At 39.7% G+C, this 14406-nt stretch overlaps 1 pseudogene; it reads right to left on the bottom strand.

Moving 5' to 3' along the window:
- Positions 1–4915: 4915 nt before the first annotated feature.
- Positions 4916–5448, bottom strand: LOC122469631 (annotated as a pseudogene).
- Positions 5449–14406: the final 8958 nt, after the last annotated feature.

The raw sequence follows: 14406 nt of genomic DNA on the forward strand, positions 1-14406 counted from the left end.
TTACGTTGACTTATTTCTGACTATTGAACCACCCTTCCAGCCAAGTAATAAATCCCACCTGGTCATATTAAAGGATCCTTTTAATGTATTGTTGGATTCATTTGCGAGTATTTTCTTGACAATTGTTGCATCCATGCTCAGTAGGGCTAGTGGCCTGTTTGTCTCATTTTTAGTGGAGTTTAATCTGGTTTGGAACCATGGTCATACTGATCTTATAGAATCAATTTAGAAGTCTTCTTTCCATTTCTATTACTTGGAACAGTTTGTGAAGACGGGAGTATTCTATTCTACTTAAATAGAATATTTGACACTCTTCTTAAATATCTGGTAGAATTCACCTGTGAACTTATCTGGTCCTGGAATTTTGTGTGTCAGTAGATTTTTGGTTAATGATTCAATTTCTTTGCTCATTATCAGTCTGTTCACGTTTTCAATTTCTTCCTATTTCAGATTAGGTAGTTTACATTATTCTGGGAATTTATCCTTTTCTTCCAGATTGCCCAATTTGTTGGCATATAAATTTCCAAACTATTTTCTCATAGTTGTATTTCTGTGGTGTTAGTTGCAATGTCTCCTCTCAAATTCTATTTATTTTGTCCTTTCTCTTTTGTTTTTGCTAAGTCTGCTCTTGGGTTTATCATTTTTATTTATTCTTACAGAAACCAACTTATAGTTTCATTCATCTGTTCTACTGTTTTTCTTTGTTTCTATACCATTTATTTCTGCTCTAATCTTTTTGTTTACCTGCTCCTGCTGGCTTTAGGGTTCATTGGCTGGCCTTTTTCTAGCTCCTTTAGTTGTAAAGGGGTTGTGTGTTTGAACTTTTCTTCTTTCTTGAGCTTGGCCTGTACTGCTACACATTTCACCCTTCCATCAAGTTTGCTGCATCCAGATGGTTTGGAACTGGAATGTTTTCATTTTCATTTGCTTCTATGTGTTTTGTATTGCTTCTGTAATTTCCTGAAAATCTCATTCAGCTTTTACACAATGTTCTTTAACCTAATGTATTGGTGGTGTTGCCCAAATTTTTTTTGTGGTTGACTTCAAGTTTCATAGTGTTGTGGTTTGAAAATGCGCATGGAATGATCTCAATCTTTTTGTACTTGTAGAGGGCTGATTTGTGGCAGATTATGTGATCTGTTCTGGAGAATGTTCCATGCACACTCAAAAAGAATCTGTATTCTGGTGCTTTAGGATGGAATGTTCTGAATATAACTGTTAAGTCCATTCAGTCTGTGTGTCTTTGAAAGCCATTGTTTCCTTATTGATTTTCAGCTCAGATTGTCTGTCCATTGCTGTAAGTGGAGTGTTAATGTTCTCTATTATTACTATTGTCTGTTATCAATGAGTTTATGTTTCTTATTAACTGATTTATATATTTCAGTGCTTAGATTTTTTGAGTATAAATATTTAAAGCTTTACATCTTCTTGTTGGATAGACCCCTTTATGATGATATACTGCCTTCCTGATCTCTTGTAATGAACTTTGGTTTGAAATCTAGGTAGTGTGATATGAGTATGGTACTGGAACTTTCTTTTGACGTCCATTAGCATGATAAATTGTTCTACCTCCCCTCATTTTCAATCTATAGGTATTTTAAGTTGAACATGACTCAATTGCATGCAGTGTATAGGAGGATCTTGTATTTGTTTTTATCCATTCTGATATCCTATGTCTTTTGATTGGAGCATGTTGCCCTTTTACATTCACAGTGATTATTAATAGACATAAACTTAGTGCCATTGTATTACCTCTAGAGTGATTGTTTCTGGAGATTTTCTCTGTTTATCCCTAGTCTTTGTTACTTTTAGTCTTACTTCCCACTCAAAGAGTCCCCTTTAATTTCTCTCAGGGCTGATTTAGAGACCATGAACTTCTTTGGTTTTTGTTTGTCTGGGAAATTCTATCACTCCTTGTATCTGAATGACTGCATTACTGGAGAAACTATTCTTGGCTGTGTAATTTTCATTGCACATGTTGAGGATATGATGCCACTCCCTATTTGCATGAAGGTGTCTGTGGAAACAACTGCCATTGTGTTTTTAATCTTCCCTTGTTAGTAGCGACTTCTTTTGTGTTGCTGCTTTTAGGGTTTTTCTTTATCTGGATATTTTGCCATTTTCCTATGATATGTCTCAGTGTTGGCCTTTTTTTTTTTTTAATTTTAATGGGTGTTCTCTCTGCCTCCTAGATGTGGATGTCTATTTCCTTCCCCAGCTTGTGGAAATTTTCACTATAATTCACTCAGCTAAAATGTATCCCCCTTTTTCTCCCTCTTATTCTCTTGGGACTCCTTCCAAAAGAATGTTATTACAGTTTATGGAGTTGCTGATTTCCCTAAGTGTATGTTTGTGATGCAATATTTTAATTTTCCTCTTCTTTCCAGCTTCATTTCCCCCATACTTTTATCTTCTATTTCCCATCCTCATTCATCTGCTTCTTTCAGCCTTGAGGTCATTATATCCAATCAGTTTCACATCTCGGTTACAACATTTAAAATTTCATCCTGACTAGTTTTTAGGTCTTTTCTGTTTGCAATAAGGGTATCCCTCATGTCTCATATATTTTTCTCAAGCACAGATCGTATCTTTATGATACTTTTTGAAAATCCTGTTTCAATATGAGAGTTTTAGAAATTCTGTTTGAGGCACATTAGTTTATGTGTTTTAATTACATCCCTCACAATGACCTTTCATCATTTTTTCTTTTAGGATGAATTCCTCAATCATGTTGTTGTCTATGTCTCTGCCTTCTTAAAAGTTTTAGAAAATCCTGTTATTTTTTCTGCTTCTAGGGTAGTATCTTTATTGAGAAGTGTTCACATACTGTCCAGGGCCTGACATTTCATGAAGCATTTGTTTTATGTTCCGTGGCACTGTGCTGTCGTGTTTTGGCTGCTCTGTCCCTCATGAAAGTCCTCTGCAGAGTTTCTCCTTGCCTCCAGTGGGGAATGTTGGACCCTGTGCCCAGTGTTGTGAGTTTTAACTAGGTGAGTTTGGTCTGCTTGTTAAAAGAGGCTAATTCCTATCTCCCCTAGAGGTGAAGCTATGCCTCACTATATAGTCAGTTTACTTGGTGCCTGTGGGTGTATACGGTGGACTTTGGAGGGAGGGGTGCAGTGGTGGTCTGGTTGCCAGGCACTCTTACCTGGTAAGCAAGGACTTGATGGGAGCAGAAGTAGGTGAAGCTTGGTGTTAGTGGCTCAGCTTCCACTGGGGATGCTGTGCTGCTGAGTGAAATCTGTCAATGTTGATTGGTGGGAGGAAATATTGGCGTCAGCTCCCTCTCTAGTCCCTGGAGTTGGAGTTCCCAGTCTCCCCTGTTCAGGAAGCCCTCACACAGAGAGAACACTTGTGGGTCCCAGGCTTCTGTCAGAATTGCTTTCACCCTGTCTGTGTCAAAGCCATTGGCCCATCTGGTGGCACAGGATGGCACAGGGTGGCACAGCCCTCATGGCACAGGGCTCTTACATTTTATCTCAGGAGCTCTAGCTGGGTTTGAAAACTCCAAATTATGTGAACTCAATATGTCAGGGACCCCACTGATCCTCTGGGAGAGGGTATTGATGTGCTCTGCCTGGTTTACCCCAGAGTTGGTTTACCCCAGAAGATCAGTTGCATGAATACTAGGGGTTTGGAGTTCATGGTGAAGAACAACAAGAAGGCAGTGTCCAGTTAGCTGCTCTCAGAAGAGGCTCCTATGATAATGATCAGGGAATTTTAATGGTGCCTGTCAACTCTCCTGTCCTATGAGAGGCAATGCCCAATCTCCCAAACGCTCTCCAAGAGGGGAATTGTCTCTCCCGATGCGACCCAGGGGATACTCAGACTATAGTTCCTCTTATGGGCCTCTTCCCTCCTCCAAAGGAGCACTGCTATGCCCACCAGGCTCCACCCCAATGATGGAATCGACTTAAATCTTCAGTCTTTGAGCTCCACGTTTACAGGAGGTTGACTTTTCATGATTAATTTTGTAGGTTATCTTGACTGCGTCATGGGTGCCCAGATTCACCACTGTTTCTGTGGATGTCTGTGATGTGTTCCAGAAGAGAATGGGATTTCCATCCATGGTTTCTGTCTGCCTGGGCACCACCCATTCCATTAAGGTTGTCAATAGAATCTGATGCAGATGGAGGAAGAATTCCCTCATTTTTACTTCCCATGTGCTTGTTTGAACTGGAATATTGGTCTCCTCTGGCCCTTTTTCTGAGAGTTACATCATCAGCTTTCCACGTTCTGAGATTAGACACTAGTTCAGAATCAGACAAGAATTACATCACTGGTTTTCCAGGGTCTTCAGCTTGTGACAGTAGATCATGACTTCTCAACATCTTTTGTCATGGAAACTAATGTGCTTTGAGTTCCTTTGCTCAAGGGAATCCTGACTAATACATGGAGATGATTTATCTCTCGTTTAGAGGAATTGAATAAAGCTGTAGCTCACTCTAAGTCCTGAGTTGCAAGTGCCAGGAGGGAAGTGTGACGTTGTTTGACTGGGTCCAGGGCTGGGTGAGGATAAGGAGGAGCTGTGGGATCCTGTGGTCCTGGCTGCACAGGGAGTGCATCTGGGACTCCTGTAATGGTTCAGCTGTTGTGCCTCAGGAAATGTGTAATTCACTCATGTTGTTGGACCAGAGTAAGCAAGGGCAAACAACTGTGTCTTTGTGCATGCTAGTGTAGTTTTCCTATGACAACACAGTTGCTAATTCAGACGTTAATAGGTAAACACAGAATCATAAAACCAGGGAGGCTCCCTGGGGAAACTGCTGTGTGGAGAGGAAGCCCCAGACCCTGACAGGAAACCTGCCTGTAACCTCCATATGCACCTGCTCCTGGGAACACAAATCAGAATTGTGCATAGTGTGCATCCCCCGGTGGTGCTGATCCCCTCCTGCAGGGAGGTTTGTGTCTGGGCTCCTAGTGAGGTCCCCTCACCGTGTCTCTTGCACAGTAATACGTGGCCGTGTCCTCGGTCTTCAGGTTGTTCATCTGCAGATACAGCGTGTTCTTGGCGTTGTCTCTGGAGATGGTGAATTGGCCCTTCATGGAGTCTGCATAGTTTGTGCTACCTCCACTACCACTAATTTCTGTGACCCACTGCAGCCCCTTCCCTGGACCTGGCGGACCCAGCTCATCCAATAGCCATTGAAGGTGAATCTAGAGGCTACACAGGTGAGTCTCAGGGACCCCCCAGGCTTCACCAGGTCTCCCCCAGACTCCACCAGCTGCACGTCACACTGGACACCTACAGACACAAGACATCTTGGTCAGGAAACTGTCACACATCCACTGGTTCTCACTCATATCCACTCACATACTCAGTGTCTCCCGTTCACCATAAATTACCTTTTAAAAGAGCAACCAGGAAAACCCAGCCCAGAACAAACTCCATGATGAGGTGTCTGTGTTCTGTCCCGATCACAGAATGGGAACACCTGGGACTCCCGGGACTGGGGCTCCTCTCCCAGCTGCAGAGTCGGGGCTGAGCTGGGTTTATCATCACGGAGAGGGCCCTGTTTGCATGTCCTCTGACATATATATCAAACTCCACACTTAGACTTGATTCTTTAAAAGTGAACGACAGGGTTAGGGACGCACTTCTACATTAATTTGTGTGAATGGTGGTGTGACAATATGAAGAATTCTTTTTCTTTTTTTCGGTTTTGGAGTTTTACCTTTATTAATGGAGTTTTTGGCATAATGTTTAAGAAATTTTTACCTCAACGTCATGATCACTCAGTATTTTCTTTTTTAATATATATTATTTTTTATTATTTATTTATTTAGTTTTATTAATTAAAATTTATATCCAAATTAGCATATAGTACAACAATGATTTCAGGATTAGATTCCTTAGTTCCCCCTTACCAGTTTAGCCCATCCCCCTCCCAAAATCCTTGCAGCAACCCTCTGTTTGTTCTCCATATATGAGTCTCTTATGCTCTGTCCCCTCCATGCTTTTATATTATTTTTGTTTCCCATCCATTATGTTTATCTGTTTTCTCTCTTTTTTTTTTTCAACGTTTTTTATTTATTTTTGGGACAGAGAGAGACAGAGCATGAACGGGGGAGGGGCAGAGAGAGAGGGAGACACAGAATCGGAAACAGGCTCCAGGCTCTGAGCCATCAGCCCAGAGCCCAACACGGGTTTCGAACCCATGGACCGCGAGATCGTGACCTGGCTGAAGTCGGACGCTTAACCGACTGCGCCACCCAGGTGCCCCTGTTTTGTCTCTTAAAGTCCTCATATGAGTGATGTCATATGATTTTTGTCTTTCTCTGACTGACTAATTTCACTTAGCATAATACCCTCCAGTTCCATCCACGTAGTTGCAAATGGCAAGATTTCATTCTTTTTGATTGCCTAGTAAGACTCCATTATATGTATATATATACCATATCTTCTTTATCCATTCATCCATCGATGGACATTTGGGCTCTTTTCGTATTTTGACTATTGTTGATAGTGCTGCTATAAACATGGGGGTGCATGTGTCCCTTAAAACAGATCACCTGTGTCCCATGTATAAATGCCTAGTAGTGCAATTGCTGGGTCATAAGGTAGTTATATTTTAGTTTTTTGACAAACCTCCATACAGCTTTCCAGAGTGGCTGCACCAGCTTGCATTCCCACCAACAATGCAAAAGAGATCCTCTCTCTGCATCCTTGCCAACATCTGTTGTTGCCTGAGTTGTTAATGTTAGCCATTCTGACAGGTGTCAGGTGGTATCTCATTAGGGTTTTGATTTGCATTCCCGTGATGATGAGTGATGTGGAGAATTTTTTCATGTGTTGGTTGGCCATCTGGATGTCTTCTTTGGAGATGTGTCTATTCATGTCTTTTGCCCGTTTCTTCACTGGATTATTTGTGTTTTGCGTGTTGGATACTAACCCTTTGGATTTTATAGATTTTGGATACTAAACCTTTATCTGAGATGTCATTTGAAACAATATTCTCCCATTCTGTCAGTTGAATTTTAGTTTTGCTGATTGTTTGCCTTCAATGTGCAGAAGCTTTTTATTTCAATGAGGTCCCAGCAGTTCATTTTTGCTTTTGTTTCCCTTGCTTCTGGGGACGTTTTGAGTAGTAAGTTGGTATGGCCAATATCAAAGATGTTTTTGCCTGTTTTCTCCTCAAGGATTTTGATGGTTTCCTGACTTAATTGAGGTCTTCATCCATTTTGAGTGTATTTTGTGAATGGTGTAAGAAAGTGGTTCAGGTTCATTCTTCTGCATGTCGCTGCCTAGTTTTTCCAGCAACACTTGCTGAAGAAACTTTCTTTATTCCATTGGTATTCTTTCCTGCTTTGTCAAAGATTAGTTGGCCATACGTTTTTGGGTCCACTTCTGGGTTTTTTATTCTGTTCCATTGATCTGAGTGAGTGTTCTTGTTTTTGTTTTTAAGTTTTTTGGTGTTTATTTATTACTTTTGAGAGACAAAGACAGAGCATGAGCGGGGGAGGGGAGAGAGAGAGGGAGGCAGAGAATTCCAAGTAGGCTCCAGGCTCTGAGCTGTCAGCACATAGCCCGTTGCGGGACTCAAACTCATGGGCCACGAGGTCGTGACCTGAGTCAAAGTCATACGCTTAACTGACTGATCCACCCAGACGCCCCTGAGTGTCTGTTCTTGTGCCAGTACCATACTGTCTTGATCATGACAGCTTTGTAGTATAGCTTGAACTCTGGGATTATGATGTCTCCTGCTTTGGTTTTGTTTTTCAAGATCACTTTGGCTATTCGGGGTCTTTTCTGTTCCATACAAATTTTAGGATTATTTGTCTAGCTCTGTGAAGAATGCTGGTGTCACTTTGATTGGGATTGCATTGATTATGTAGATTGTTTTGGGTAATATCGGCGTTTTAACAATATTTGTTCTTCCTATCCAGGAGCATGGAATCTTTTTCCATATTTTGCCATCTTTAATTTCTTTCATAAGGTTTCTATCATTTTAGTGTATAGAGTTTCGTCTCTTTGGTTAGATTTATTCCTAGGTATTTTATGATTTTTGGTGCTACTGTAAATGGGATAGATTCCTTGTTTGCTTTTCTGTCACTTCATTGTGGGTATATAGGAATTCAACTGATTTCTCTGCATTGATTTTGTATCCTGCCACTTTGCTGATTTCATGAATCAATTCTAGCGGTTTTTTGGTGGGGTCTTTTGGGTTTTCCATATAGAGTATCATGTCATCTGTGAAGAGTGAAAGTTTGACCCCTTCCTGGCTGATTTGTATGCCTTTTATTTCTTTGTGTTGTCTGATTGCAGAGGCTAAGACTTCCAATAATCTGTTGGATAACAGTGGCAAGAGTGGACATCCCTGTCTTGTTCCTGACCTTAGGGAGACAGCTCTCAGTTTTTCCCCATGGAGGATGATATTAGCATCGGGTCTTTCATAGATGGCTTTTACGATCTCGAGGTAAGGTCCTTCTATCCCTACTTACTTGAGGGTTTTTATCAAGAAAGGATGTTGTATTTTGTCAGATGCTTTCTCTGCATCTGTGGAGAGGATCATATGGTTCCTGTCCTTTCTTTTATCGATGTGATGAATCACGTTGTTTTACAGATATTGAGCCAGCCCTGCATCCCAGGTATAAATCCCACTTGGTTGTGGTGAATAATTTTTTTAATGTATTATTGCTTCTGGTTGGATAATATCTTGTTGAGGATTTTTACATCCATGTTCATCAGTGAAATTGGTCTATATTCTCCTTTTTAGTGTGGTCTCTGTCTTCTTTAGGAATCGAGGTAATGCTGGCTTCATAGAAAGAGTTTGGAAGTTTTCCTTCCATTTCTATTTTTTGGAACAGTTTCAAGAGAATAGGTGTTAACTATTCCTTAAATGTTTGGTAGAATTCCCCTGGAAAGCCATCTGGTCCTGGACTGTTGTCTTTTGGCAGATTTTTGGTTACTAATTCGATTTCCTTACTGGTTAAGGGTCGGTTCAAATTTTCTTTTTATTCCTGTTTCAGTTTTGGTAGTGTATATGTTTCTAGGAATTTGTCCATTTCTTCCAGATTGCCCATTTTATTCCCATATAAGTGTTCATAATATTCTCTTATTACTGTTTTTATTTCTGGTGTGTTCGTTGTGATGTCTCCTCTGTCATTCTTGATTTTATTTATTTGGGTCCTTTCCTTTTTCTTTTTGATCAATCTGGATAGTGGTTTATCAATTTTGCTAATTCTTTCAAAGAACCAGCTTTTAGTTTCATTGATCTGTTGTACTGTTTTTTTCTTTGGTTTCGATAACATTGATTTCTGCTCTAATCTTTATTATTCCCTGTCTTCTGCTGGTTTTGGGTTTTATTTGCTCTTCTTTTCCAGCTTCTTAAGGCATAAGGTTAGGCTGTGTATCTGAGATCTTTCTTCTTTCTTTAGGAAGGCCCGGATTGCTATATACTTTCTTCTTATAGCCGCCTTTGCTGCATCCTAGAGGTTTGCGTTGTGGTGTTATCATTTTCATTGACTTCCATATACTTTCCAATTTCCTCTTTAACTGCTTCGTTAGCCCATTCATTCTTTAGTAGGATGTTATTCAGTCTCCAAGTCTTTGTTACCTTTCCAAATTTTTTCTTGTGGTTGATTTCGAGTTCATGGCAATTGTAGTCTGAAATTATGCATGGTATGATCTCAATCTTTTTGTGCATACTTAGGGCTGATTTGTGCCCCAGTATATGGTCTATTTTGGAGAACGTTCCATGTGCACTGGAGAAGAATGCATATTCTGTTGCTTTAGGATGAAATGTTCTGAATATATCTGTTAAGTCCATCTGGTCCAGTGTGTCATTCAATGCTATTGTTTTGTTGTTGATTTTTTGATTAGATCATCTGTCCATTGCTGCGAGTGGGGTGTTGAAGTCTCCTACTATTATGGTATTCTTATCAATGAGTTTCTTTATGTTTGTGATTAATTGATTTATATATTTGGGTGCTCTCACATTTGGCACATAAATATTTACAATTGTTAGGTCTTCTTGGTGGATAGACCCCTTGATTATGAATGATATAATGCCCTCCTGCATTTTTTGAAACAGTCTTTATTTTAAAGTCTAGATTGTCTGATATTAGTATGGCTACTCCGGCTTTCTTTTATTGACCATTAGCATGATAGATGGTTCTCCATCCCCTTATTTAACTCTGGAGGTTTCTTTAGGTCTAAAATGCGTCTCTTATGAAAAGCATATAGATGGATCTTGTTTTCTTATCCATTCCATTACCCTATGTATTTTGATTAGAGAATTGAGTCCAATGACACTTAGAGTGAATACTGAAAGATATGCGTCTATTGCCATTATGATGCTTGTAGAGTTGGACTTTCTGGTGGTGTTCTCTGGTCTTTCTAATCTTTGTTACTTTTGGTATTTATTTATTTATTTATATAGATATATTTTCATCTTATCTCCTCTCAGAGAGTCGCCCTTAAAATTTCCTGAAGAGGTGGTTTAGTGCTCACAATCTCCTTTAATTTTTGTTTGTATGGGGATCTTTTTATCTCTCCTTCTATTTTGAATGACAGCCGTGCTGGATACAGAATTCTTGGCTGCATATTTTTCTGATTCAGCACATTGAATATATCCCGCCAGTCCTTTCTGGCCTGCAACTTTCTGTGGATAGGTCTGCTGCAAACCTGATCTGTCTTCCCTTGCCAATTAGGGACTTTGTTTCCCTGTTGGTTTTATGATTCTCTTTGCCTGAGTAATTTGTCAATTTGACTATGATGTGCCTTGTTGATGGTCAGTTTTTGTTGAATCTAATGGAGTCCTCTGTGCTTCATGGATTTTGATGTCTGTGTCTTTGCCCAAGTTAGGAAATTTTTCCGCTATGATTTGCTCACCTAACCCTTCCACCCGTATTTCTCTATTCCACTTCTGGGACCCCTATGATTCTCATGTTTTTCCTTTTTAAGGAGTCACTGATTTCTCTAATTCTTAAATCGTGCTCTTTTGCCTTAATCTCCCTCTTTTTTTCTGCTTCATTATTCTCTATAAGTTTGTCCTCTATATCGCTGATTGTCTGTTCTGCCTCATCCATCCGTGCCATCCATCCATCTGTGATTGCAGCTCAGTTATAGCATTTTAAATTTCATTCTCACTATTTTTTACTTCTTATATCTCTGTAGAAAGGGATTCTAATCTATTTTTTACTCCAGCTAGTATTCTTATTATTTTGATTCTAAATTATGGTTCTGACATCTTTCTTGTATCTGTGTTGGTTAAATCCCTGGCCGTTGTTTGTTTGTGATCTTTCTTTTGGGTTGAATTCCTTCGTTTTGTCATTTTGAAGGGAGAAAAGGAATTATTGAGGTCGCAAAATTGAAAAAAAAGATAAAATTACAGAAATATTAAAATTAAAAATTAAACACACACACACACACACACACACACACACACACACACCAAATAGATGATGCTAGATCCTAGGTGTGTTTTGGTTTGGGTGTTGAAAGTGTTTTGACAGATATGAGAAAAAAAGGGAGGGGAGAAAAAAAAAGGACGTCATTTGATAATATGAAAAAATGAATACACTGAAGTAGACTAAAATGAGATGATGGGAGTAAAATAGAGTTTGAAAAAATTTACACAAAATTAAAAAATATAGTAGAAAAAAGGAAAGAAAATAGTTTTAATAAAAATTAAAAATAAATGTGATTTTTTTCTTTTTCTGTATTCAAGAAAAAAGAAATGAAAAAGAGAAAAAAGATAAAAAATGGAGAAAAAGGAAATCGTTTGAAAATTCAAAAAAGTGAATATATTGTAGTAGACTAAAACAAAATGATGATAGTAAAATAGAACTTGAAAAAAATTACAAAAAGCATACAATATAGTAGTAAATTTGAATAAAAAATGTTTTTAATAGAAATTGAAAGTAAAATGAAGTTTTTCCCTTTCTGCATTCAAGAAAAACGACAGAAACGAAGAAGAGAAAAAAATAAAAAAATAAAAAGGAAACTGTTTTGAAATTTGAAAAGGGGACTACACTGAAGTAGACTAAAATAAAATCACGGAAGTAAAATACACTTTGAAAAAATTACACAAAGGTAAAATATATAGTAATTAAATAAAAGAAAAATATTTTTAATAAAAATTGTTAATGAATTGTTTCTCTTTCTGCATTCAAGAAAAAGAAAAATAAAGAAAATTGACTAGATGAACCTGCTAAAAGATTGGAGTAGGACTGAAATTACTTTGTTATACCCTAGATGTAGCGCTTTATAGGCCATAAACTAAGCTGGCAGTGAGGCTTGTGTTCCTGAAGAGCCCAGTTGGCCCAGTTGGGAGGGGCTCAGTGTAATGGCTCCACTCTCCACTAGATGGCGCTTCTAGCCTCCTGGGTTGGATTGTTGCTGTGCTTGTAGGTGCGTATGCGCCTGCATGGGAGAGGTGAAAAGAGCGCCACCCAGCTACCCAGTGTGTTCTCCCCGATCAGTAATCGCACACCGTTCCTCTGTCTTCAGCTGTCTTCCACTCCCCGCTCCTTCACATTCTGTGTCCAGGTCCCAGGCCGTCCCTCTCTCCCAAGTTTTGTCTCAGATGTGGCGGTTTCCCCGGCCCCTTACTTCCAAAGGACTGTGGATTGATCTGTTCTGCCCCTCTGTGGGAGGGTCTCATGGAGCAATGGCCAAATGAACAATGGCCAAATAACGGCTGCATGCAGGAATGTTTGCTGAACCCTTCTGCTGCCAGTGCCCCGAGACTGTGGCCAGGTGCCAACCTCCCCAAGAAAAAGTTCGTGAGAGAGTGTAGCAGCAGCGTTTCAGGGAATATGGAAAATCACAACACACGTCTGGCACCAGGCTTCACCCTAAACGACCTTGTTCCAGCACCAGCAAATGTGGCCATTTTCTGGGGTCTTCTGGGACCAGGTGGCTTTCACAGTGTCTACAGAATGTCCTACCAACAGTGGAACCACTTTTCCCTGTGTGGCTCAAGAACCTCGTGAACCCCACTCTGTTCCTGGGAATTCACCTTTCCCAGCAGAACACCGCCAGGTATGGAGCTGCAGAGTTGCAGCCTTTGCACTCCCCTTGTTTACAGTCTTAATGGAATTTAAATCCTCTCCTTTCTCCTTTCTCCCTTTTTAGTTTAGTCCCTGTGGCTGTTTCCAATTTTCCACTTTCTCTCCAGCTGCTTTTGGGGAGGGGTGCTTTTCCTGTATTCTCACCCACTCCCCATCTCCATCCTCTCTCCGCCTGCAAAAGCACCTCCCTTGCCATGGCTTCCCGCTCCCCAAGGCCACCTCTTCACGCCATGCATTTGCGGAATTCTGTGGTTGAGGTTGTGCAGATTGTTGTGTTAATCCTCAATCAGTTTTCTAGGTGTGTAGGATGGTTTAGTGTTGGTCTGGCTGTATTTCATGGACGCGAGACACACAAAATCTTCCATGCTGTTCCGCCATCTTGTCTCGTCCCCCAGTGACTATCTAATTTTCATTTGAGCATTTGAGGATATCATGCCACTCCCTTCTTGCCTGCAGTTTTCTGTGGACAGTTCTGCCATAATCTTTTTTTATCTTCCCATATTCTTTAGCGAACTCTTCTGTCTTCATGCTTACAGGATTTTTTTTATTTGTGTATTTTGTGAACTTTACTATCTTATGTCTCAGAGTTGGCCTGATTTTTTTTTTTATTTTAATGGGAGTTCTCTGTGACTCATAGATGTGGACGTCTGATTCCTTCACCATTTAGTAGAAATTTTGCATTATAATGCACTCAGATAAAACTTCTCCCTTTTTTTCTCCCTCTTTTCTTCTGGGACTCCATTGAAAACAATTTTATTACACTTTATGGAGTTGCTGTGTTCCCTAAGTATAAGTTTGTGATGCAATATGTTCATTTTCCTCTTCTTTCCTGCTTCATTTCTCACATAATTTTATCTTCTATGTCACTTACTCATTCATCTGATTCTTTCTGCCTTGAGTTCACTATATCCAATCATTTTCACAAATCAGGTACAACATTTTAAAAATATCAGCCTGACTGTGTTTTAGGTCTTTTCTATCTGTAGTCAGGGTATCCTTATGTCTTCTAGGCTTTCCACAAGTACAGCTAGTATCCTTATGATAGTTTTTAAAAGTTCTGTTTCCTTATGATAGGTTTTAAATTCTGTTTGAGGCATATTATTTATATGTGTTTTAATTTTATCCGTGGCAATGTCCTTTTATCATTTTCTCTTTTAGAATGAATTCCTCCATCATGGTGTATTTCTATGACTCCACTTTCTTAAGTGTTTTAGGAAAATCCTGTTATTATTTCTGCTTCTATACTGGTGTCTTTATTGAGAAGTGTTACATACTGTTGAGGACCTGACATTTCTGGGAGCGTTTCTTGCATGTGCCATGTGCACTTTGCTGTCATGTATTGTCTGCTCTGCCCCTCAGGTCAGTCCTCTGCAGAGTTTCTCCTTGCCT

This window comes from Prionailurus bengalensis, chromosome B3, assembly GCF_016509475.1.
Source record: "Prionailurus bengalensis isolate Pbe53 chromosome B3, Fcat_Pben_1.1_paternal_pri, whole genome shotgun sequence".
In the NCBI taxonomy this organism is placed as follows: domain Eukaryota; kingdom Metazoa; phylum Chordata; class Mammalia; order Carnivora; family Felidae; genus Prionailurus; species Prionailurus bengalensis.